This window comes from Eumetopias jubatus, unplaced genomic scaffold (genome assembly GCF_037043125.1).
Source record: "Eumetopias jubatus isolate StellerSeaLion01/CBP00866 unplaced genomic scaffold, mEumJub1_p1.0 scaffold_8, whole genome shotgun sequence".
Lineage (NCBI taxonomy): Eukaryota > Metazoa > Chordata > Mammalia > Carnivora > Otariidae > Eumetopias > Eumetopias jubatus.
Genome location: NW_028274814.1, coordinates 83,153,259 through 83,177,828, shown reverse-complemented (window position 1 = coordinate 83,177,828; position 24,570 = coordinate 83,153,259). Strand labels below are relative to the sequence as shown.

Below are 24,570 nucleotides of genomic sequence, written 5' to 3'. Positions count from 1 at the left end.
CACACCAATCAGAATGGCTAAAATTAACAAGTCAGGAAACGACAGATGTTAGCGGGGATGAGGAGTAAGGGGAACCCTCCTACACTGTTGGTGGGAATGCAAGCTGGTGAAACCACTCTGGAAAACAGTATGGAGGTTCCTCAAACAGTTGAAAATAGAGCTACCATACGATCCAGCAATTGCACTACTGGGTATTTACCACAAAGGTACAAATGTAGGGATCCAAAGGGGTACATGTGAGATGGCATAGGCTTGCAGGCCCCTTGCGAGCCAGGGTCATTCAAGGACTGCAGTGAGAGTTAGGAAAGCCAGGCAAACCTGAGCAAGGAGGAGAAAATGTTCTCTTCCCCTTATCTCATGTTGCAAGTTCTGAATGCCTGGATCTGCAAGAAGTGGCTCTTGCCTAGATTAGAGGCGTCCCTCCTTAGGACAAGAACATGCTGTCTCTAGAGGAAGGGTGGCTGAGAGAATTCTTTAGTGTATCCCTTTTCAAAGATGTTAGTTTAATCCCATTATGTGTGAAGGTACATATTGTTATGCTTATCTGATTGCTACAAGTATATAGCTATGTGGGAAATAAACGACAGCATGCAGTTGCAAGTGCTGCCTTTGCTCTGCATCCCCTGTGTCCCGGTTCTTTCGCGACCCTTACCCAGGGACCCCAACGCACTAGACATTGACAATTGGCGCCCGAACAGGGACCCTGAAGGACGTTCAGGAAGGGTGAGTAACTTAAATAACAGGGTTATGGGACAAGAAACTTCTACTCCTTATGTTCGAATGCTGAAGCATTCACTTGCTGTCTATGGCATCACTGTTAAGGTTTTTCAGCGGGTTATGGCTATAGCGGAGGGATCTAAGAAGTCCTTTAAAAAACCCTCCGCTCCACCTCTGCCACCCGCACCAGGTCTTTCTCTTAAGAATCCTTTCCTTTCTGCTGCCTTGGCTGAGCTTGATGCGCTAGAAGAAAGCGATAATGAGAGCGAGGCTGATAATTCTGTCTTTGCTTTTCCTGTTATTAGGCCTCCCCCGGTCCAGGGAGTAGCACAAGCACCATATTATGAAGGTATCGGAATAGAGGATATCGGTCGCTTGAAAAAGGCAGTGTCTCTATATGGACCACAGTCACATTATGTGAAGGAGCTAGTTAATGGCCTAGCTTGACATTACAATAATTTCTCTTCTGAAGACTGGAGGGTCCTTTGTAGAGCCCTCCTGAAAGAGCCTGAGTATCTGCAATGGCAGATGTGGTTTTCTGAGCTATGTATGGATCGGGCTCGTCAGAACACATTAAGCCCCAATCCCCGAATACAGGTTATAGATTATCAAATGTTGGCAGGGATAGGCCAATATTCTGATGTTGCTGCCCAAATTAATACCCCTGAAGAAATTCATGACCAACTACGGGAGATTAGTATGGAGGCATGGGAACGTATTCGGCCGGCAGGGGAGCATTATGGATCATGGACTAAAGTTATTCAAAAGACTAATGAACCTTATGTTGAGTTTTTATCACGTTTGAAACTAACTTTGGAAAGAACTGTTATTGGAGAAGAGGCTAGACAACAGTTGTTGAGGTTGCTAGCGTATGAGAATGCTAACGAGGATTGTAAGAGAATTATATTGCCCATTAAAGATACAGGAGACATTAACACCTTCATGAAGGCCTGTAAGGATGTAACATCAGAGAGTCGAAAGATGCAGTTGTTTGCTGAAACCATGGCCACTACTTGGCATTCCTTACAATCTAAGCAGCTAGATAACATGAAGTGTTTTGGTTGTGGCCAAATAGGACACCTAAAAAGAAATTGTAGAGGAAAAAATCAAATCTGCTTTCTTGACCCGGATTGATCCCTCATTACCTTTAAAATTATACATCCTCAATACATGGCAATATCCCACGGCAATACTCGGTCAAAGTGAGTTACCCATTGAATGGATCTATACTAAACATCATTTTTCAAAAAATATTACGCCCTATGGTATTCAAATAGCATATTTGATAGAACAAGCTCGAGACAGGGCTATAACCATAACTGGTTATGACATTATGGACATTGTTATCCCCTTGTCCAAGGATCAATTTTCATTTTTATTACGAAATATGGAAGAACTCCAAATTGCTTTAGCAGGGTATGTTGGTCAAATTGATTATCATTTTCCCAAAGGAAAGTTATGGGACTGTTTTCGTAAACAAGAGTTTGTTATTCAGGATATCATCAGTGATCAACCCCTAATTGATGCACCCACGGTCTTTACCGATGGCTCCAAAACTAAAAGTGTTTACTGGACCCCTACTAAATATTGGGTTCAGTATACAGACTTTAATTCAGTTCAGCAAAATGAATTGTTCGCCATTGCTCAAGTGTTAAAGGATTTTCCCTCCGTTGTAAATATCATCACTGATTCTGCTTACGCTGTAGGAGTCCTTAAAAATATATGCACTGCTGTTGTACATTCACATAAGTCCAATTTACTTAACCTATTTTTACTTTTGCAAACTTTGCTTAAAAATCGGAATGCCCGTGTTTATGTGACTCATATTCGCTCCCATACTAATCTTCCTGGTTCATTGACACATGGTAATGCTCAAGTGGACGCTTTGGTGTCTTTTGTATCTGCGGAGGAAGAACATAATTTACTACACACCAATGCCGGAAGGTTACATGTTCAATATAAAATTCCATACCGTCAGGCAAAACATATCGTGAAGCAATGTCCAATCTGTAGACCTTTACATCTGCGCACTACAAAAGCTGGGGTAAACCCCCGAGGCACATATGCCAATGAACTTTGGCAAATGGATGTTACTCATGTGACACAATTTGGTCGATTATCTTATGTACATGTTGTAATAGATACTTATTCTCAATTCATATGGGCTACTGCACAAGCTGGTGAAACTGCACAACATGTCATCACCCATCTATTAGAAACTTTCGCTGTGATGGGCCTACCATCTACTATTAAGACAGACAATGGCCCTGCATATAGCAGCAAAAAATTTCAAACCTTTTGTAAACAATATGGTATAATGCATAAAACAGGCATTGAGTACAACCCTCAAGGACAGGCTATTGTGGAACGTGCGCATAGTACTTTAAAGTTGCAAATTAAAAAATTAAAAAGGAGGAAAAAGGATCATATATTATCATTCACTCAATCTAATGCGCGTTCTATTTTGATACAGGCACTATTTACACTCAATTTCTTGAATCTTCCGCAAGGAGATATTCTTTCCCGAGCAGAAAAGCATTTCATAGAAGGAGAGGCGGCTCCTCCTCCGTTAAATGAATATATATGGTTTAAACCGGCGGCAGATGCAGAGTGGCAACCAGGGCTATTACTTTATAGAGGGAAGGGTTATGCTTATGTCTCCACAGAGGATGGACGGACCTGTTCCTGGCTCCCCGCAAGATGGATCCGGTCGAGGACCAATTCGAATGTGTGCCTTACTTACTGTATCATCTTCAGCCGAGGCGACAAATGATACTGCCGCGGAGCCAATGGAATGAGTCAATGGTGAATCATCAATTGATGGCCTGGGGAGATGGCGGCATTGCAGATCCTCATATATCACATCAGAAATTTCCTGATCATATTCAAACACACTTATGGAAAATTGCAGCTGCGCTTAAGACTGTTCGAATGTACAATGGAACTTTTTCTGGCACAGCGAACTCTGCATCAACTTATAACTTCACTATTTTTAAAGAAATGAATGTAACTGCTTGTGTACCTCTGCCATATCTATTTCTGGTTGGGAATTTTAGTTTCGATAATGGAATTAACTGTACCAAATGTCGACTATATTCTTGTATTAATAGTTCTATAGAATTTGAGCCAGGATTTTCTCTTATGATTTTGCAACAACGTTCTCACATTTGGCTTCCGGTAAATCTAGAACGACCATGGGCTCAAAATCCCGTGGACGCCTTAGTTTTGGAATTCTTCAAAAAGATGCTGAAACGTACTAAGCGCTTTGTTGGCATTATTGTAGCGGTTGTTTTAAGTTTGATTACAGTTACCACATTAGCCGCGGTATCAGGTATAGCATTACATACATCTTTACAAACTAAACATTTTGTGGAAGATTGGCACCGTGACTCTCGGGATCTTTGGCTTTCACAAACTATGATTGATACTCGCTTGCAAACACAAATAGATGTCCTTAGGCAGACAGTGGGCTGGTTAGGGAAGAAGGTATTGACACTAGAGAGACAGATTTGGCTGCGTTGCGATTGGAATTCTACGACTTTTTGTGTTACCAATTTAAAATATAATAAGTCACAGCATGATTGGAGCGTCATCCAAAGATACTTGGAAGGTAACTCGTCAGCAATTGACATGATCAATAATTTGCACACAAACATTCAGGAAGTGTTTGGTAGACCATTTGAGACTGAAGATACTGCCACATTGGCAGACTTGTTCCTTAAACAACTTGAGGGATTAAACCCAAAAGGTATCATTCAGAGTTTAGGGCACACTGCAGGAGGAATGGGGTTCATTCTACTGGTTATTATCTTATGCTTCATGCTGTTGCATTTTTGCTATTTAAAGCCATCACAGAATTCTATGGCCACCCTCTGGAAGGCAATTTTATTAAAACAAAAGAAAAAAGGGGGAAATGAGATGGCATAGGCTTGCAGGCCCCTTGCGAGCCAGGGTCATTCAAGGACTGCAGTGAGAGTTAGGAAAGCCAGGCAAACCTGAGCAAGGAGGAGAAAATGTTCTCTTCCCCTTATCTCATGTTGCAAGTTCTGAATGCCTGGATCTGCAAGAAGTGGCTCTTGCCTAGATTAGAGGCGTCCCTCCTTAGGACAAGAACATGCTGTCTCCAGAGGAAGGGTGGCTGAGAGAATTCTTTAGTGTATCCCTTTTCAAAGATGTTAGTTTAATCCCATTATGTGTGAAGGTACATATTGTTATGCTTATCTGATTGCTACAAGTATATAGCTATGTGGGAAATAAACGACAGCATGCAGTTGCAAGTGCTGCCTTTGCTCTGCATCCCCTGTGTCCCGGTTCTTTCGCGACCCTTACCCAGGGCCCCCAACGCACTAGACGTTGACATACATGCACCCCAATGTTTATAGCAGCAATGTCCACATTAGCCAAACTGTGGAAAGAGCCAAGATGTCCATCGACAGATGAATGGATAAAGAAGAAGTGGTATATATATACAAGGGAATATTATGCAGCCATCAAAAGGAATGAGATCTTGCCATTTGCAAGGATGTGGATGGAACTGGAACTGGAGGGTGTTATGCTGAGTGAAATAAGTCAGTCAGAGAAAGACATGTATCATATTACCTCACTGATATGAGGAATTCTTAATCTCAGGAAACAAACTGAGGGTTGCTGGAGTGGTGGGGGGTGGGAGGGATTGGGTGCCTGGGTGATAGACATTGGGGAGGGTATGTGCTATGGTGAGCGCTGTGAATTGTACAAGACTGATGAATCACAGATCTGTACTTCTGAAACAAATAATGCAGTATATATTAAGAAAAAGAAAAGAAGAAGAAGATAGCAGGAGGGGAAGAATGAAGGGGAGTAAGTTGGAGGGGGAGACGAACCATGAGAGACGATGGACTCTGAAAAACAAACTGAGGGTTCTAGAGGGGAGGGGGTGGGGGGATGGGTTAGCCTGGTGACGGGTATTAAAGAGGGCACATTCTGCGTGGAGCACAGGTGTTATGCACAAACAATGAGTCATGGAACACTACATCAAAAACTAATGATGTAATGTATGGTGATTAACATAACAATAAAAATTATTTTAAAAAAAGTAGTAACATAGATATTAGTACAAAATAAAAAAGACAGTGTGGTACTGTTTAAGAATAGACAAACAGGAAAATAAGACATAATGTAGACAAGAGAAATAAAGGAACTCTCTCTATATATTTTTTTATAATCAGAATATTTATTATTATGTTATGTTAATCACCATACATTACATCATTAGTTTTTGATGTAGTGTTCCATGATTCATTGTTTGCGTATAACACCCAGTGCTCCATGCAGTACGTGCCCTCTTTAATACCCATCACCAGGCTAACCCATCCCCCCACCCCAGTATGAGGAATTCTTAATTTCAGGAACTGTATATATTTTTTTACCACAAATGTGGCAATGCAGAACCGTCAGAAAATGTTTGTATGTTTGTTTGTTTGTTTGTTTTAAATAAGTGGTGCTGGGTCAGTTGGATAGCCATATGGAATAAAATAAAATTTGACTTCTACATTACTACCACAAAAAAATGACTTTAGGAAGATTTTAGATTTAAATGTAATGACGAAACAGAAAAGTTTCTAGAAGATAGAATAGAAGAATATAGTCATTACTTGAGATGAGAGAAGGGGGCAGAAACAGAAAAGGATGGAAGAGAGGAAGTAAGGAGAAGCAACTGCCAGAAGGCAACTAAACCACATTTCATTTGAATTGAAAGGTAACTCAATAGAAAAAAGACATTAAGATGTTAAAACTACTTCGGTCTTAAACTGTATTTGTCGTTAAAACAAAATGAATTCTCTCTGGAAATGAACAACACAGCTTCCCAGATACTACATGGCATAATGGATGTAAGAAAAGGATGTCAAATAGAATAAATTATCTACTTCTGTAACACTATCTCATAATTTACTTTCACTTTTTTATAATCCCAATAAATAAAAAGGAAACTGTGCTACAATTCATGTGTAAATTACAGATACATACTGTCGCTGCTACATTTAAAATAATGTAAGCCAATGTGAGTCTCTCAGAAAGTAGGAAATTAAAGCTCCTGTCTTTCTAGGGAAAAAAAAAAAAGAGCTTAATTAACTGGCCAAAGAAATACAGTGAAAGCATAAAATATCATTAAGAAAGTGGGGAACAAATGAGACACACAGAAAAGCTTCTCGGAAGCTAAAAGAGAAACTAAGGCGTATCCTGAAAGAAGACCATGTTGTTTTCTTTCCTAAACTGACCATAGTCCTCAACTGCCATTTGTCCTTACTCTCACACTTTGATCCCTATGCTGTGCAAACTGTCAAGAGTTTGCTCTGCTAATATTTCCTTTGACACCAGCATTGCCCAGTCTTGGCAGTGATGAAGGGTAAAGGACCAAAACTGTATGGAACTGTATGGAAGTTGGTGTGAATTGGGTGGACAGAATGTTCCTTAAGGTCAACTGAAGCCCCAGAGTAGGCTTCTCACTATTGTAAGCCCTGAGTCTATATTAATTTTCTTAAACTTGAGAAATAGAAGGGAGAACTACAAAACAACTTGAATGAACTTCAGTTGTGAATTTGTTAAATTAACATGTAATTAATATTTATTAAGTACAACACCAGGGTATGTGATGGCAGGCTGTAGTTCAACAAAAGACCACAAGGGAAACTGAAATAGAGAAGTTTAGTACTCATAGGGCCTGGAGAAAGTACACAGCATGTAGAGAGGGGCCACAGGGGAGGTCAAGACAGGGTGAAGGCAAAGAGTAAGCAGCAGGACCTGGGGCACATGCTTTCCATGGAAGGAGGGCTTTGGGGTTCTTGGACTAAGGTCAGATTGGTCAATTCAAGCCAAAAAGAGGCAGGTTTTGGTAAGCTCCACAAGGCTCTTAACCTAAGGGACAGCAAAGGAAAGGCTCTGGAAAGCAAGGGAGACTGTTGCTCACAAGGCTTTGGGGGTTCAGGGGAGAGGATCCTACCAAGAATTTACATTTGCTTATGGCTGTTCTCTAGGGCATGAATTTGTTGGAGGGGACTAGTGTCAGTCCAAGGCTCCTGTAGGCCATTTGACCACACAAAATGAATGCCAAGACAGCATCATCATAGAATAGTTTGGGTAAACTCACAACAATCTGTCCTGTGATGCCTCAACAATAGGAACAGCAATCACTTGCCTCTCTATAAGTCCAGCCCCTTGAGAACCATAGGCTAGGTGGAAATTCCACTAGACTCCATGTTTCTGGAGCCCATGTGTGAACAGCTTAGGAGGTGAAATGGGTAGCTTGATCTAAATCTACAATGTCTCATGGGCCAAAGGGGATACACACATACCTAGTTAAGGAGGAGATTCTACAATGGGAAGCAGCGTTTTTGGAAAGAGCAGCCAGCAGAAGTCCAGTGAAGGTTCTATGATGGTGGCAGCATACCTGGGAGCTCCAGCAGAAAGCAGCAGCAGTCTGGTAAAATCAGTTTTCCACCAGATAAGTTCTGTCACCAAGGGGCACATGTCCCCACCTGGGAACTTTTCGGAGTTTTCTTTGGGAGCAAAAGGGGCACTTGTCTGCGACCACTTTGGCTAAAGCGGGGGGGGGGGGGGGGGGATGCTGCTCCTGTATGCCCAGTCAGTGAGTGCTGTCACTCTCTTATGGCCTGATATAATATGGGCCCACTCTGCTATGGATATGGCATCTCTAGGGGATTAGCTGTGTCCAGGGCTGTGTTTGGTACTCCAAATGTGGCTCACGTGGAACCCATATGCAGTTTGGATGAGTCTGCAATGTTATTATAATGTGTTTCTTGTGTTTGTTAGCATGTGTATGCTGAGACATTATTGACCATAATCCTTATGTACAAATTGGCTATTTCTTCCTAAATGGAGGCACTCCAGAGGGGCTTTCCCTAAATCATGAAATTATCTTTTTGCCATTGTGCAGACCACACTACAAGCCCATTGGCTACTGCCCAGGAATCATCAAAAATGTATGTTCTTGGGAGTCTCTACAACCTGGCCATTGTAGAGGCAAGTGCATGGCCACCAATTCTGCCAGTTGGGCCGAGACAGGAGAGCCCTCCCTGACTAGGGATATGCCACTAGCAGGATGATATGCTGTGGCCTTCCAGCAGGCTGCATTGCATACAGTGGTGGTACTGCCATTGGTGAAGAACACCAACTCTCTTTCCATGTCAGAAGGTGGGTCCCAAGGGGCTTCCAAAACTGCTGAAGGAACCAACTGTGGGAGTGCCACTACTTGCACTTGAGTTGGGGGAGGGAAGTCACATCCTCCTGTAATTTAAAAAGGCCCTTGACATCAAGTTTAGCCCTTTCCTAAAAGGTACCATTCCCATTTTAACAGTGAGTCCTCAGTGGCCATGCCAAGCCTCTGCTGGGTTGAATTCCTGATCCACAGCAGGATGGGGACTTGTATACAAAGCAGTATTGGCTGTCAGCCCATTAATACCTCTGACTCTAAAAGGGCCCAGTAGACTGCTAAAAATTAGCCCTCTAGTAACTTATACTGAGCTGCTGTCTGGGGCAGATGTCTGGTCCAGAACCCCATAGAGCCATGCTTAGTCTGGAGACTCCATGAGGCATAATCAGGCATTGCCAAGATTCAACCCACAAATCTGATGCTGCAGAGACTAAGGACAAGACCTGCTGTATGGCTTGCTGAGTCATTTGTGAGGCAGTCTGTTGAGGTTCTCACCAAGGGAAAGAAGTCAATTTACATGTAATAGCATAAATAGGCCTAAGTAGAATGGGTAAGTGTGAAATGTGTTGCTTCCAAAAGGTGAAGAGACCTAACATTTGTTGTGCCTGCTGCCGTGTAGTAGGTTGTTGTATGGAGTTGATGTTTTACCGTGAGAGGAATTTTGCACCCCTCAGCTCAATATGCTAAGAAACTGAACAAAAATGGCAGGTCCTTGGATCTTATGTGAGGCAACGGCCCACCCTCCCCACTGTAAATGTTGTGTTACTATTAGATGTAAGTGTTACTATTAGATGGCAACATCAGGAGGTCTCCTTAGTAGAGTCTCACGTCAAAGGCAGTAATGGGTGAATCTGGGTAAATTTAGATTTTGTCTGAATAGATTATAGATGATAGTGGGGTTATTTAGATAACCCTGGGCAGCCGAGTAAAGGTACACTGGGTGCCCTCAAAATGAAAATCAAATTAAGGTTGTGAGTATTCAGTTATAAGGACCGAGTAAAGCATGTTGGCTAGATCTGGAACAGCAAAGTAGGCGTCCTAAGGTTTTCAGATGGCATCTATCATCTCTATAATATCAGGAACCTTGATGGCAAGAACCTGTGCATTTAAGTTTTGATAATCAATTGTAAATCTCTATTCACTGGAAGACAGTCTTACCACTGGCCAGATTAAAGGGTGAGATGGTGGGCCTAATGACCCCAGTATCCAGCATATCACCAGCGAAGGCCCTGTGTACATTGAGTTAGCTGATACTGTGGTGTACTTACTGTTTTCACTGAAAAAGGCAGTTGGACATGTTCCCTTTTGGTGGTTCCCATGAGAAAGACTAGGAATTTGAGATTATTCCAACAGGCATGTGGCTGGGTGAGGATATCTATAGCTATAATAGCAAAAAAGAGAAACAGAAGGGCCACCACCACTGGCAATTGTTTTAGAAATATATTATCAGTAGACACACCTAGTTTAATTTGTTTTACCTGTTATGCCCTTACATTATAACAGTCTCCCTTGGGGAATTTAGAAGAGTTGCCTAGAATTACTGTGACTTGGGCTTCTGAGTCTAATAGAGCCAAGAATGCCTGGATACTCAAATAGTGGCCATAGTTAGATTGTCTTTGATGAGTGGAAATCCATGTTGCTGAACCCATACATAACCTCTATCTCTGCCACCATGGCCACTTGGCTCATGAGCCCAGTGGGTGATGACAGGAGTGGCTGGGGAAGGAGGCTGACTGGTATCCACAGAACAGGTCATCTTATCTACACAGTTATTAAAACCCTCTTCTGCCTGGGCACCAGGGGCACGCAGTCAGTTAAGCATCCAACTCTTGATTTCTGCTCATGTCATGATCTCAGGATCGTGGGATCAAGCCTCGTGTTGGGCTCTGCATTCACCAGGGAGTCTGCTTGAGGATTCTCTCCCCCTCCCTTTGCCCCTCCCCCTGCTCACACTCTCTCTCTCTCAAATAAATAAATAAATCTTTAAAAAAAAAAACCCTTCTGCTGAGGTCATCCTTCAGTGAACATTCACATGGGACACAAATATCCTCACATTTTTTGCCCATTCATTGAGGTCTCCACACATAGTTCTTCTCCAAATGATTTTGTCACTAATTATCCAATTATTTCCTTCTGAGTCCCTGACGATTCAACCACACTATTGGCCACAACTGACAAATTGGTATATAATTGCACATCTGGACATTTCTCATTCCAAGAAAAGTGAACAAACAGGCACACTGTTCAAAGTTCTGCCCACTGGGAGAATTTCCCTTCACCGCTGTCCTTCAGGGATGTCCCAGAGAGGGACTGTTGTGTTGCAGCTGTTTACTTTTGGATGGTGCCTGGATATCATGCAGAATATTCCATCTATAAACCAGACCCAAGTCTTCTTCTGACACTTGAATGTAAGGAATTCTTAAGGTATAGGTGCAGGCTGGAAGAGAGAAGGCAATGTAGCAGGAATTGGGACACCGGGCATTTGGGCCACTTCGTGTAAATTACTTATGCATTCAGAGCCTATTTGGGCCTAATCAGGTACATTAGGTCATAAAGTAACTTGATGGCCCACAGTTGCATTCAGTCTCTATTTAGGCCCTTAGCAGGCTAAGAGTTGTTTCTCAAAAGGAAAGTAGTTATCTACAGATGCTGGCAGGGTCTTGCTCCAAAATCTTAAGGCCTGCACTGTGATTCACATATGGGGGCCTGAGAAAGTCCCCAGAAAGGATCACTATCTGCCACTGATACTTCAAGCACCATTGGATGTTCTGGATCATATGGCCCACACAGAAGGACAGCTTGAAGAGCATCCTCAACCTGTTGTAGAACCTTCTCTAGTTCTATTCCCCACTCAAAACTAATTGCTTTTTGGAGGGGAAGAATGACAGGGGGGAATCGGAGGGGGAGATGAACCATGAGAGATGATGGACTCTGAAAAACAAACTGAGGGTTCTAGAGGGGAGGGGGTGGGGGGATGGGTTAGCCTGGTGATGGGTATTAAAGAGGGCACGTACTGCATGGGGCACTGGGTGTTATAAACAAACAATGAATCATGGAACACTACATCAAAAACTAATGATGTAATGTATTGTGATTAACATAACAATAAAAAATTTTTTTTAAATGGAAAAAAAAACTAACTGCTTTTCGAGTTGCTTGGTAAATAGGCTAGAATAACACAACTGAATGAGGAATATGTTGCCTCCAAAATCTAAAGGGACCCACTAAGCATTGTTCCATTTCCTTGGTTGTAGTAGAAGCCAGATGCAACAACTTATCTTTCAACTTAAAAGGGATGTCTCCACATGCCCTATACCACTGGACCACTAGAAATTTCACTGAAGTAGAAGGCCTCCAACTTTTAGTTAGAATTATATCCTATCCTGTAATATGCAAATGTCCTACCAACAAGTCCAGAGTAGTTGCTACTTGTTACTCCATAGGTCCAATCAGCATAATGTCATCAGTGTAATGGATCAGTTTGATCTCTTGTGGAAGAGAAAGGTAAGATCCTTGAGAACTACTTTATGACATAAGGCTAGAGAATTGTTGTACCCCTGAGGTATAGAATGAAGGTGTATTGCTGGTCTTACCAGCAGAAAGCAAATTGCTTCTGTTTGGCCTTATGGAAAGTTATGGAAATGAAACCACATCTGGTTGTGCTAACAATAACCCACTGTCTTTCTCCAAGATTCATCTGTTTTCTGCCCAGGTTAAATAGAAGAGTTGGTTGGGGATGTGGGAACCACCACTCCTGCATTTTTCAAGTCTTTGGTGTCACTAATGTCTGCAATCTCTCCAAGATTATAATATTACTTTTCCTATGTAGAGGAAGTTCTAATGGCTTCCATTTTGCCTATCCCATCATAAGCCCTCATTCCACAGGTCAGGGAACCATTGTGGGGATTCCACCAGCTGCTCAGTATGGCTATTCTGAAACTGGAGAAGTAACCAAAAAATGGTTTCAGAGATCCACTGATTTGAGTTAAAGCTCCACAATACCCTGACCTCCATAAGCCTCTACTCTGATTGGTTGGTCACAGTGACATTTTGGGTCTCTTAGAACCCATGTCAGTTCAGAGCCAGTGTCCAGTAGCACCTGGACTATTTCTCCCCAGTGCACAATTACCCTGGTAAAAGGCTGTATTCTTTTAGTAAAAGGCTGGAAAAAAGATTAACAGTTTAAATTTTCAGTAGCATACCAAGTTCCTTCCTCATGGGGACCTGGCCTCCCCTTCATTTAAGGGATTTGGGTTTGTAAACTCGTTCAAGTCTGGAAATTGATTGAGGGACAGTAACTCTGTTTTTTCAGACTCAGCTTAAACTTTTATTCAGGGGCGTCTGGGTGGCTCAGTAGGTTGGGCGGCTGCCTTCAGCTTGGGTCATGATCCTGGGGTCCTGGGATCAAGCCCCACATCAGGGTCCCTGCTCGGTAGGGAGTCTGCTTCTCCCTCTCCCTCTGCCTGTTGCCCCCCTTGCTTGTGCTCTCTCTCTCTGTGTGTCGAATAAATAAATAAAATCTTTAAAAAAAAAAAACACCTTTATTCAGTTGACGTATAATTTTTCTACGGAAATCAAGCCCACATTTAGTAGGCTTTCTACTAAACACCCCAATCATTTAGCCAATACCATTAGTCTGAGCCAGTTAGACTATTCTGATGGATTTTTTGATTCCGCTGTCCATTACAGTACTACATGCACCTTGCCTTCGGTGGTTGAGTGCTGCCACTTGGCCTTGGCCATACAGAGATCCAATTACTCCCATTGCATTTAGGTTTCCCAATTCAGTGACTGCAGTGCCACTATAAGGTCTGTTCTACAGAGAAGAACAATCACAGAGTTCTTCAAGGATTCTAGAGCTCCCCTCACTAATCTCTCACAGTATTGGTGAAAAATAAGTCTTCTGAACCCTCCCAGTGTGGGTGAGTAGGTCTTAAAGGACAAACACACTCTAATATTCCAATCTCCCTAAGCTTTTGAATCTCTTCTACATGAAACCAAGGCATGTATGGCATTTCCAGTTCACTCACTGTGGGACACCTTATGGTCCATATGTCAACCAAACACATTGTTAGAGCCTTTTCTAACTCCACAAGTTGCAACATTAAATGCAGAATCCCTGCTTAATAAGCTCATCCAATAAATTAGGCTTGATTCAACTTTATATCCCTTCACCATTACCTCACACCCTTAGCATCCATCCCCACACATGTTCTCCAAATTCCTGTCTGTATAAATTAGAAAAGTAAAGTCACTTTTTTTTTTGGAGTATAACACATCTCTTCATGGGTCATCCCTTATAGTTCACTTTTAGGGACTGCTGGGACTTGAGTCTAGTTTAAGGTCTAGAAGCAAAGCAGGAGTGGTCTGGGTGAGCCCTAAGGAGAATCAGCATTGTCTTTTTTGACAGCTGCCTCAGGGGAGTCTATTGCAGTTGACTCCAGCACCCTCAACAGCTCAGTTTAATCTGAGCACCCCATGGCACAGTCAATTTATTTTTTTTAAGATTTTATTTATTCATTTGACAGAGAGGGAGAGCACAAGCAAGGGGGAGAAGCAGAGGGAGAAGCAGGCTCCCCACTGAGCAGGGAGCCGATGCAGAGCTCAATCCCAGGACTCAGTGGTCATGACCTGAGCTGAAGGCAGAAGCTTAACCATCTGAGCCACCCAGTCACCCTGGCACAGTCAATTTAATATATAAAATTAATTTGATATCCTATCGGGTGGAATGGAAATGTCAATACCACTCTGGGTAATACACTGGCAGGGGGATGCTGCTGCCACAAGAAGTGGGGAGGTCACTTCCACAGAGCTTAGGGAAGACACTTCTGATACAGGCAGGGAGGCCAATTCTGCTGGGAGTGGAAAGTGTATTCTACTAGCAAAGAAGATGCATCTTAATTTAGGGGCTCAATATCCCCCAGCTTCATCAGAGTGTATCCACATATCCCCAGTCCAATTTTCAGGATCCTATTCTCTCCCCACCAATGCCCTCATTTTTACAGTAGTTTCCCCTCAAGGCTGGGAGATCATCTTGTGTTGTAATTCAGCCAGTCACAGGATGAGGTTTTGTGTTAGATTTTCAGCAATTTTGGTGCCATGGCTAATGGACGTAAGGGTCTCCTTGAAGACATACATAAATGTTCTTAAGTTATTTATGCAGCATTTGAGCTGGGATTTCAAATCTTTGAGCTCATCCTTTACCACACCATTTTGTCTAGCAATATTAGGAGAAACAAACCAATGCCATTATATTCATTCATTTTCCAAGCATGTTCAAAGCATCATATACAAAGTCGTCTAGCTGCTCACTTCTTATAAGTAATTGATTAAGAACATCTAATACAGATATTTTGTATATTTCCATTGTCAGATCATACTATGGATTATCACTGTTCTCTTTACTACTGGACATAAAGTCATTAGTATCTTTATTTAGTGTCCCTTATCAGATTAAAGAGACATTCCAGAAACCTCAGAACCAATTCATAAAACCCATTCTTAACCTTCTGTTCCTTTAGAAACACTCCCACTACCAAAATAAATATTGGGGTTATAAAGGGATAGAGAGAAGCCAAGAAATATGCAGGTTTTTTGGCTATCGTTTTATTTAGTTTCTTCTTAAAATATTATTATACAATCTGGTAAATTTGGTGTTTTATGGAAATGGCATTGGAAAGACTGAAATCAAGCCTCTATACCTGGTGGCCCATTATCAATATCTGTTAGTTCTAATGATCACATTTGTGTTACCCTTGGAGAATTTTCCAAAATTTAAAATAGTTTTATAATGTGGCTTCCTTGGGGGCAGGGCTATAGACCAAATAATTTTGAGCATTTTCAAGGGAATTTCTAGGGATTTTGAAATTCGCTGAGTCTCCTATTTCTGGTTTATGTATTTCTCCCCTTTTACCCTTATATAAGTTTATCAACAAATATTTGCAAATGGGTAAATATATATAAGATGCAATTAAAAATCTCACACAAATTCTGTTTAGTATATTTTGAGGTGAGGGAATTAGATATACATAGTAGTGAGGACCTTGATCTTGGACACATGTGAAGCAAAAACAAAAAAACTTCTAATTTAATTGTGGCAACCTAGGTTCTAAGGAGTCCTTTCCAAATATTGCTTTATGTTAGATCAGATCAGGTAACTTATGGGTGAAAAAATGGCCTCATCTTTCTTCTTAGAAGAAGTCTGTAATGTTGTGTGACACATTTTAGTGAAACCAAATACATATCTTGGCTCCTCCTCCTGTCTTTCATCCTGCTCAGAATATATCTAGTTCTTGGGGGCACTGATGTTTTTAAATCTTTCCACAAGTTCCAGTGTCCAGGGATCTTGTTCCCAGAGCTCTTTTGACTCCACTGAATTTAGTGCCATCAGACACTTGTTAATTCCCTTGCAGATACTAAATACAGAAGTCACAGTCTGTAGCCTTCTGTGGAACTCTTGTTGACAAGACCTTGTTTCTTTTCCAGATTTAATCGATTGGATGATCAGAATACTATTTGGTCTTTATTGAGGTGGAATCGGTCACTTACACAGACTGACCCTACTGCATTTGTCCTCACTGGGCTGGAATGTGCCCATGTTTCACCCCATCCATTTTCTATACCCCCAACCCCACTCCATCTCCCATTCCCAGCCATTTCTCTTCTTTTAAATAAAAAGGAATCTCTAACAACACCAAAAATGGAGATTATTGCTTCTTTTAGAACAATCCAAGTAAAAAGTGTAGAGAATAACCAAGGTTAAAGGCTACACTTTGGTAATTTGCCATAATAAGCATGGAGCCCATGGAATAAATAATATAACATGGAAAATAAAATGAGTGTTACAGGTTCAAAGACCCATGGTCCTCGGGTTAAAGGTGATTCCTTCTCAGAAACTATGTTTTTCTTTTTGGCCGGTTATTTAATCCCTTCAACAGCCATATGGACCATCATTTTGGCCAGTTACTATTTTAGACATCAAGTTAGTTCAGTCACAAGATAACCAGTAACTCTGAGTTTGGGAAGCAGGAATTGTCCCTTGACCAGGAAGAGTGGTGATGGTGATGTGCAGCAAAATGAGCTTACAGTATCCTCCCCATGTTGAGTGCTGACTTCTACTATCAAGTATAGTATAAAAATGTTTTCAATTTAGATGCTGCTCAGTGGAAATGGCTTTAGTTATGTTGGCAAGAACGGAAGCAGGAAAAATAATATTCTGGGGAGAGTAATTGAGTGAAGGGAGACATGATGGGAGAGATGGATTATAGATGAAGGGTGATAGTGAATTTGAAATGGGCAGTAGGGAAAAACAGTTAAAGAAGCTGTCTGTGGTCTATTTGCTCATTTTACTGGTGAAGTAACCCTGGGAGAAAGAAAATAAGACAGGTGACCCAGTCTGATTTCTTTGTTAATTTAACTTCCAGATAAATAAACTAATGGTGTTTGCAAGAAGAGTGTGATATGGACACACTCCACTGCATGGCCAGTGCAGGTGCCTGTATAGTGGCAGGGCCTAGCTGTAAACACATATGTAGATCTCTGCACTCACCCACCAGATTCTTAAAAGTTTAAGGAGGGCACGTGTTGTGATGAGCCCTGGGTGTTATATGCAACTAATGAATCATTGAACACTACATCAAAACTAATGATGTACTATGTGCTGGCTAACTGAACATAATAAAAATTAATTAATTAATTAATTAGTTAATTATTTTTAAAAAGTTTATATGAAGGCCTTAACTGGGTTCAGTCATGTACACTATCCAGAAGATCTCAACAACACCTTATTCTCTCAAAGCTACGTCTTTGAAAACCTCCTCCACTGTGGGAATGGTGGGTGGAACTTACATTCCAAGGACAGGGAGAAGTGTGAAGCATCTAATTGCCCTGGCCAAGGTCTCGGGTCTACTGGTGGTCACATCCTCTCAATGACCTCCTCCAACATGCACTGCAGCAGGTTAGGGGTCAAAAGTAAGCAGTCTGTTGGAAACCAGACATTAACCCAATAATCTCTTCCACTCACCGGTATCTAAAATTGGTTTTCTATGGCTGAGTAACAAACTTAGTGGTATACAGCAATATAAATTTAATATCTCACAGTTTCTGTAGGTGGGAAGTCTGGGCTCAGTGTGAATAGTCTCTGCCCAAGGCTAATTAGGCTGGAATAAAGAAGTTAGAGCTACAGTTTCCACCTGGATCTCAGTATCCATTTTGAAGCTCACTGGCTATTGACAGAATTTGGGGCTTTCTATCCCTCTGCCAAAAATTCATATCAATTCGCTTAGCCAGTTCTCTGAGAACTAAAACTATTTCCTCAAATACCACTGGTAAACTTTAACATCATTAATTTTCTTCAAAGTTTTTGCCACTTTGTACTAAAGGTGGATAAGCAATAATTCTGGAATCATATATTAATCATATACTTTTCAATCCCCAATTTATACTTGCTAAAAATCTGCTAACCAGTAAGATATAATTCATGGGTCTGAAAATAAATCCTGCCAATTATACCAAACTGAAATAGCACATGCATGAAGTTAATCAGACTCTCCTAATTCAGAGATATTGGTCAGATTTAAATTTTTTTACTATTTTAGTAGGTATGAACAATCAAGAGGCCCAGACAGGTAGAGACATCTTGGACATCCCACCAAGGAAACAACAGTCTTGAATCCCAAATAATAGAGGAGTCTCAAAGAAGGGTTTAGCAGAGTAACGTCACAGACTGAGTGGTATTGACATTTTGAAACATCTCCATTTTATATTCCACAGACAGGTATAGTTGGCTTGGCATTCTCCAGGGATCCATTCCTCACAAATCTGTAGCTTCTGGGTTTATTTATATGTGCAATCCTCAATCTGGGATAGCCAACTAAAGACATTCAATAGATAGACTGTTCCTCTTAGGAAATATTGTTCATTGATTTGTCCATTAGACAGTTAGCTATACCGGGTACGTTGCTGCCTTCTCCTTTCCAATGGATGTCTCCATGAGGCGGGGGCGGGTGTTAGTAAATTAACTGCAAGCCTACTGCTTTAACTATTTCCTACCCATTTCCAATCCACCTTCACATCTAACATGTAATCATACTCTCCCATCATTTGCTCCTAGAAGTAATGTCCATTCTCCTTCCTTAAAAACATTCTCCCAGATTATTATTCTTTTTGTTTTCCATTCATGCCTATTCAACCACAGTCCGTTCTGACGGCAAACTCTGAGGTGATAATTTTCTAAAACACACCTGAGTATAAAGTAACCAAGGATGAGTTCAGCATTCAACACAAAGAGGAATTGTAATCCTCTTTAGTTTAGAAACTATGCGGGTTCAATCTTACCTCCAGAACACAGCATCACAGAATTAGTTATCATGAAACTGAACTAACCCAGCATCTAGTATAGTAGCAGACACATTATAGTTGGCCAATTTAGTATTATTGAATGGATAAATAAAAGAGCAGCCAGAAAAAAAAACTGCTGGAGGATGAAATCATCTGTAGACTATGTACCAAGTCTTCTACATTCTTAGCATTCATTTTATATCCCAGATTCTATAATTTGTTTCATAGGTTCTATGTTTATTACTATAAGTTTCTAAAATGCAGCCCTGCTGCATTTTGTTGCTTTCTCTCTCCTTTCCACATATGGAAAAATAGAGATATTTTTAAATTTTTTATTTTATTTAAATTCAATTAATTAACATATAGTGTATTATTAGTTTCAGAGGTAGAGGTCAGTGACTCACCAGTCTTATATAATACCCAGTGCTCATTACATCATGTGCCCTCCTTAATGCCCATCACCCAGTTACCCCATCTCCCCACCAACCTCCCCTCCAGCAACCCTATTTGTTTCCTATAGTTAAGAGTCTCTTAGGTTTGTCTCCCTCTCTGATTTCATCTTATTTTCTTTCCCTCCCTTCCCTTATGATAAAAGAGATTTTTATAAGAAAAAAACTCCAATTTTCATGTTGCTAGTGATTATTCTTTATGTGAAAAAAGATAAACAATTGTCAATAGGAGATGTGAAGGGATAGGGAGACAATCCATGATTTGAAACATGGCACATGACAGCTAAGTAGAACCAAAGACATATGGGCCAACCTGTGCATGTGAATGATTCAAGATTCAAGTTATATGCCCAGATATAAACCCGTATTTTGGTCCTTTCATCCCAATTATTGAACACTACATCTGAAACTAATGATGTACCGTATGTTGGTTAATGGAATTTAAATTTTTAAAAAAAGGAAAAGAAAAAATGATAGTGTTTGTAGAGTTCCATAACAAGTTGCAGAATATGACTCCCTATTTGATATCTGTAATGAGAGCAAAAACTGTCTAATGCAAAGGGATCTGGGGTTCAAGTTCCTAGAGTGCAGTACTGGTGTGAAGATCAACTCCTATCCAAAAGAATTTGGTCCATACAACTCTGGATGGAAGCCTAAGATGGATGAAATTTAAAATGGGAAGTATCCCAGGATATACTGTTTTCCTAAAATATACAACAAAGTAAGACAGACTTCCTCTGAAAAGTAAAGAGAATCAATTTGCCAGCTCTAGTCTGTTCGATTCAAATTTTTGATGAAGATGTCAAGATACACCAGACACTGAAACAGTATAAAGTAATGTTGGCAAATTTCTTCATAGATATAGATTGCTTTAATTCAAATACAGTCTTTTACCATTTGTCTTAGTCTATTTGGACTGCTATAACAAAATACCATTGACTGGATAGCTTATAAACAACAAACACTTATTTTTCACAGTTCTGGAGGCTGGAAGTCCAAGATCAGGATGCCCACAAGGTCATGTCATGGTGTAGGCCCTCTTCTGGGTTGCAGACTGCTGATCTCTAGTTGTGTCCTCATATGGTAGACAGGGTGAGAGATCTCTCTGGGTTCCCTTTAATAAGAGCACCAATTCCATTCATGAGGGCTCTGCCCTCTTGGCCTAGAAACTTCCAAAAACCTGACCTCCTAATACCAACCATTACCTTAGGAGTTATGTTTCAACATATAAATTTGGGGGGAGACACAAACATTTAGACCATAGCACCCTTACTGCTATGTGTCCATTTACTCACTGTCTCTACTTATATTTCCTTACTTTATTTTTTTATAATGCATAGTCTTATTTTTTTATTATGTTCAGTTAGCCACTGTATAGTACATCATTAGTTTTTGATGTAGTGTTCAATGATTCATTGGTTACATATAACACCCAGTGCTCATTACAACACTTGCCCTCAATACCCATCACCCTGTTACCCCCTGCCCCCACCCTCCTCCCTTCTGAAACCCTGTTTGTTTCCCATGGTCCATAGTCTGTCATGGTTCATCTCCCTCTCTGATTTCTCCCCCTTTAGATTGCCCTCCCTTCCCCTATGGTCCTCCATGCTATTGCTTATGTTCCACATATGAGTGAAACCATATGATAATTGTCTTTCTCTGCTTGACTTACTTCACTTAGCATAATCCTCTCTAATTCCATCCATGTCGATGCAAATGGTGGGTATTCATCCTTTCTGATGGCTGAGTAATATTCCATTGTATATATGTACCACATCTTCTTTATCCATTCATCTGTTGAAGGGCATCTCAGCTCCTCCAACAGTTTGGCTATTGTGGACATTGCTGCTATGAACATTGGGGTGCATGTGGCCCTTCTTTTCACTACATCTGTGTCTTTGGAGTAAATACCTAGTAGTGCAATTGCTGGGTCAAAGGTAGCTCTATTTTTAACATCTTGAGGAACCTCCATACCATTTCCCAGAGTGGCTGCACCAGCTCGCATTCCCACCAACAGTAAGAGGGTTCCCCTTTCTCCACATCCTTGCCAACATTTGTTGTTTCCTGTTTTGTTAATTTTTGCCATTCTAACTCGTGTAAAGTGGTATCTCAGTGCTATGAATGAGATGCAGTCTAAACTGGATACTCTAACAGCTAGGGTAAACAAGGCAGAAGAACAAATTAGTGATTAGAAAATAAACTGATAGAAAGGAAGGAACAGGAGGAGGCCTGGGACAAACAGCTTAAAATCCATGAGAACAGACTTAGAGAGATTAATGATGCCATGAAACATTCCAATGTCAGAATTTTTGGGATCCCTGAGGGGGTGGAGAGAGAGGACTAGAAAGTATATTTGAGAAAATCATAGCTGAGAACTTCCCTAATCTGGGGAATGTAACAAGCATTCATGTCCTAGAGGCAGAGAGGACCCCTCCCAAGATCAAGGAGAACAGACCAATGCCCCAGCATGTAATAGTAAAACTCGCAAATCTTAGAACCAAGGAAGCCATCCTAAGAGCAGCTATAGGGAAGAGATTCCTTACATACGGAGGGAGGAACATCAGAATAACATCAGACCTGTCCACAGAGACTTGGCAAGCCAGAAAGGGCTGGCAAGACATATTCAAGGTACGAAATGAGAAGAACATGCAGCCAAGAATACTTTATCCAGCAAGGCTGTCATTCAGAACTGATGGAGAGATAAAGAGCTTCCAGGACGGGCAGAAACTGAAAGAATATGTGACCACCAAGCTAGCCCTGCAAGAAATACTAGGGGAATTCTATAAAAGAAGAAAGACCCCAAGAGTTATATAGATCAGAAATTTACAGAGACCATCCATAGAAACAGGGACTGTACATACAATAGGATGGCAATAAATACATATCTTTCAGTAGTAACTCTCAATGTGAATGGCCTAAATGCTCCCATGAAACGGCACAGGGTTGCAGATTGGGTACAAAGACAGGAGTCATCCATATCCTGTGTACAAGAGACTCATTTTGAACCTAAAGACACCTCCAGACTGAAAGTGAGGGGATGGAGAACCATTTAACATTTCCTCATTTTAAAAATTTATGACTTCCTAAAGTTGACATAAAATTAAAATTTTATAGTAATTCTTTATATACATGCAAGCATTTGACCTTTTCTTTAGGTGTAATAGCTAGTTGTACCTACAAATTTACATTTCAAAATTCTCATCATTTTTATAATAAATTTATTTTATGTATTATAAAAAATTAAAATTTTATATGTGAAATGATTAAATGAGATGTATAGTTTACATAGTCATTTCCAGAAATCTATGCTCATAAATCTATAGAGATTCTGGGTTTATTTAATATAAGAATCTATAGAGATTCCGGGTTTATTTAATATAAGTAATCGTTCTATAGATAAGATCTCTACCTCTTAGTAATAAATATTAGCCTACTTACCCATCCAGCTGATGTGATTCCACTGGGTCACCTGGATTCTTTTACTTCCTTGATGATTTGTCTTCAAGAAAAGAATTGGCCAAATTGGTTAAATTGATTAAAGAATTAAGCAGCTGGAAAGATTTCTGCTTAATTAAACTACCTATTGCCTGGGACCTTAGTGCCTTTCACACCTTTAGCACACATTTTGAATCCTAGATTATAGACGCAGTCTTCTGCAACTTCTTTCTGGCATGCTGTTTTCCTTTTGCGGTGATTCAAGGCTGAGGCAAGCTGGCTCCTTTCCTGCTCCCAACCCAATCAAGAAGAAACACTCCCCCCCTCCTCCTTTCCTGCTCCTCCTGACTAAGCAGCAGCAGGGACAGCCAAAGAGCTTTGAATGGGGGCAACTGTTTCCTGAAGTGTGATGCGTGAAGAGATAGGAAGATATGAGCTTGAGCATCTCAGAAGCTTCAGTTCAGGAGGGAGGGAAGATGGCAGAATGGTAGGAGACCCATGCTTCATCTGGTCCCTTGGATTCAGCTAGATAGCTATCAAATCATTCTGAGCATCTATGTATTCAACCTGAGATGCAAGAAAAGAATTGCTGGAATTCTACAAATAGAAAAGTGACCACTTTTTGCAAGGTAGGAGGTGCAGAGAAGTGAATTGGAGGGGATATATCAGAAGATAAACAGTGAGGGAGCCTCCATAAGCTGGCTATGGGAAAGGGATATAGCCCCCAAGTGCAAAATCAGAACTTTTAGAAATCTGCTCCTATGAGGGATGGCCCTGCCTGAAATGTGCTCAGGTGGCAAAGCGAGGCAGAATCCTAGGTGGGACAGTATAGTCTCAGGATCCCTGGGGTCACAGAAAGAACAGTGGTGCCTGAGCCAGCAGAGTTCCCAAGCATTGGAGTGGGGAAACCGGCTACAGTCAGCAAGCCCGGGAGTGGGCTCTCAGCTCGGTTTGCCATAAGACACGAACCACAACAGGATGGGGCAACTGCTCACTGTGCAGGGCCCTACAAGCAACAAAGAGAGGGGGACACGATCTTTCAGCTCCAGTGCTGGAGATCAGGGCTGGCCAAAAGCCTTCATGGAACAAAAGCCACATAGAACAACCCAAAGCAGCAGGTTTGCCCTCCTCCCTCTACCTGGAGGATCAGCTTGGGAGCACACCACAGGAGTCTGCAGAGTTTGGCGCACACAAAAGCGAAGACTGCTTTTCCAGAGGGTTTACTGAAGACAGGGGGCCACGATCTTTCAGCTCCAGTGCTGGAGATCAGGGCTGGCCATTTTTATTTTCATCCTCTGAAGTGGTGCAAAAAGGTTTCATGGAACAAAAGCCACATAGAACAACCCAAAACAGCTTACACCGAGCCTGGCCCCCTGGCAAGGGGTGGTGCAACTCCATGCAGGCAAAGACACCCGAAAGTCA

The 24,570-nt window shown here is 41.2% G+C and overlaps 1 long non-coding RNA gene across 1 annotated transcript in view; it reads right to left on the bottom strand.

Moving 5' to 3' along the window:
- Positions 1 to 23,372, bottom strand: part of LOC148163761 (uncharacterized) — a 51,309-nt gene extending 27,937 nt beyond the window's left edge. Inside the window, exon 1 of the long non-coding RNA XR_015768776.1 lies at positions 23,152 to 23,372. This is a non-coding gene — a long non-coding RNA (uncharacterized LOC148163761). The remainder of the gene's footprint in view (positions 1 to 23,151) is intronic.
- Between the last annotated feature and the right edge of the window lie 1,198 nt (positions 23,373 to 24,570).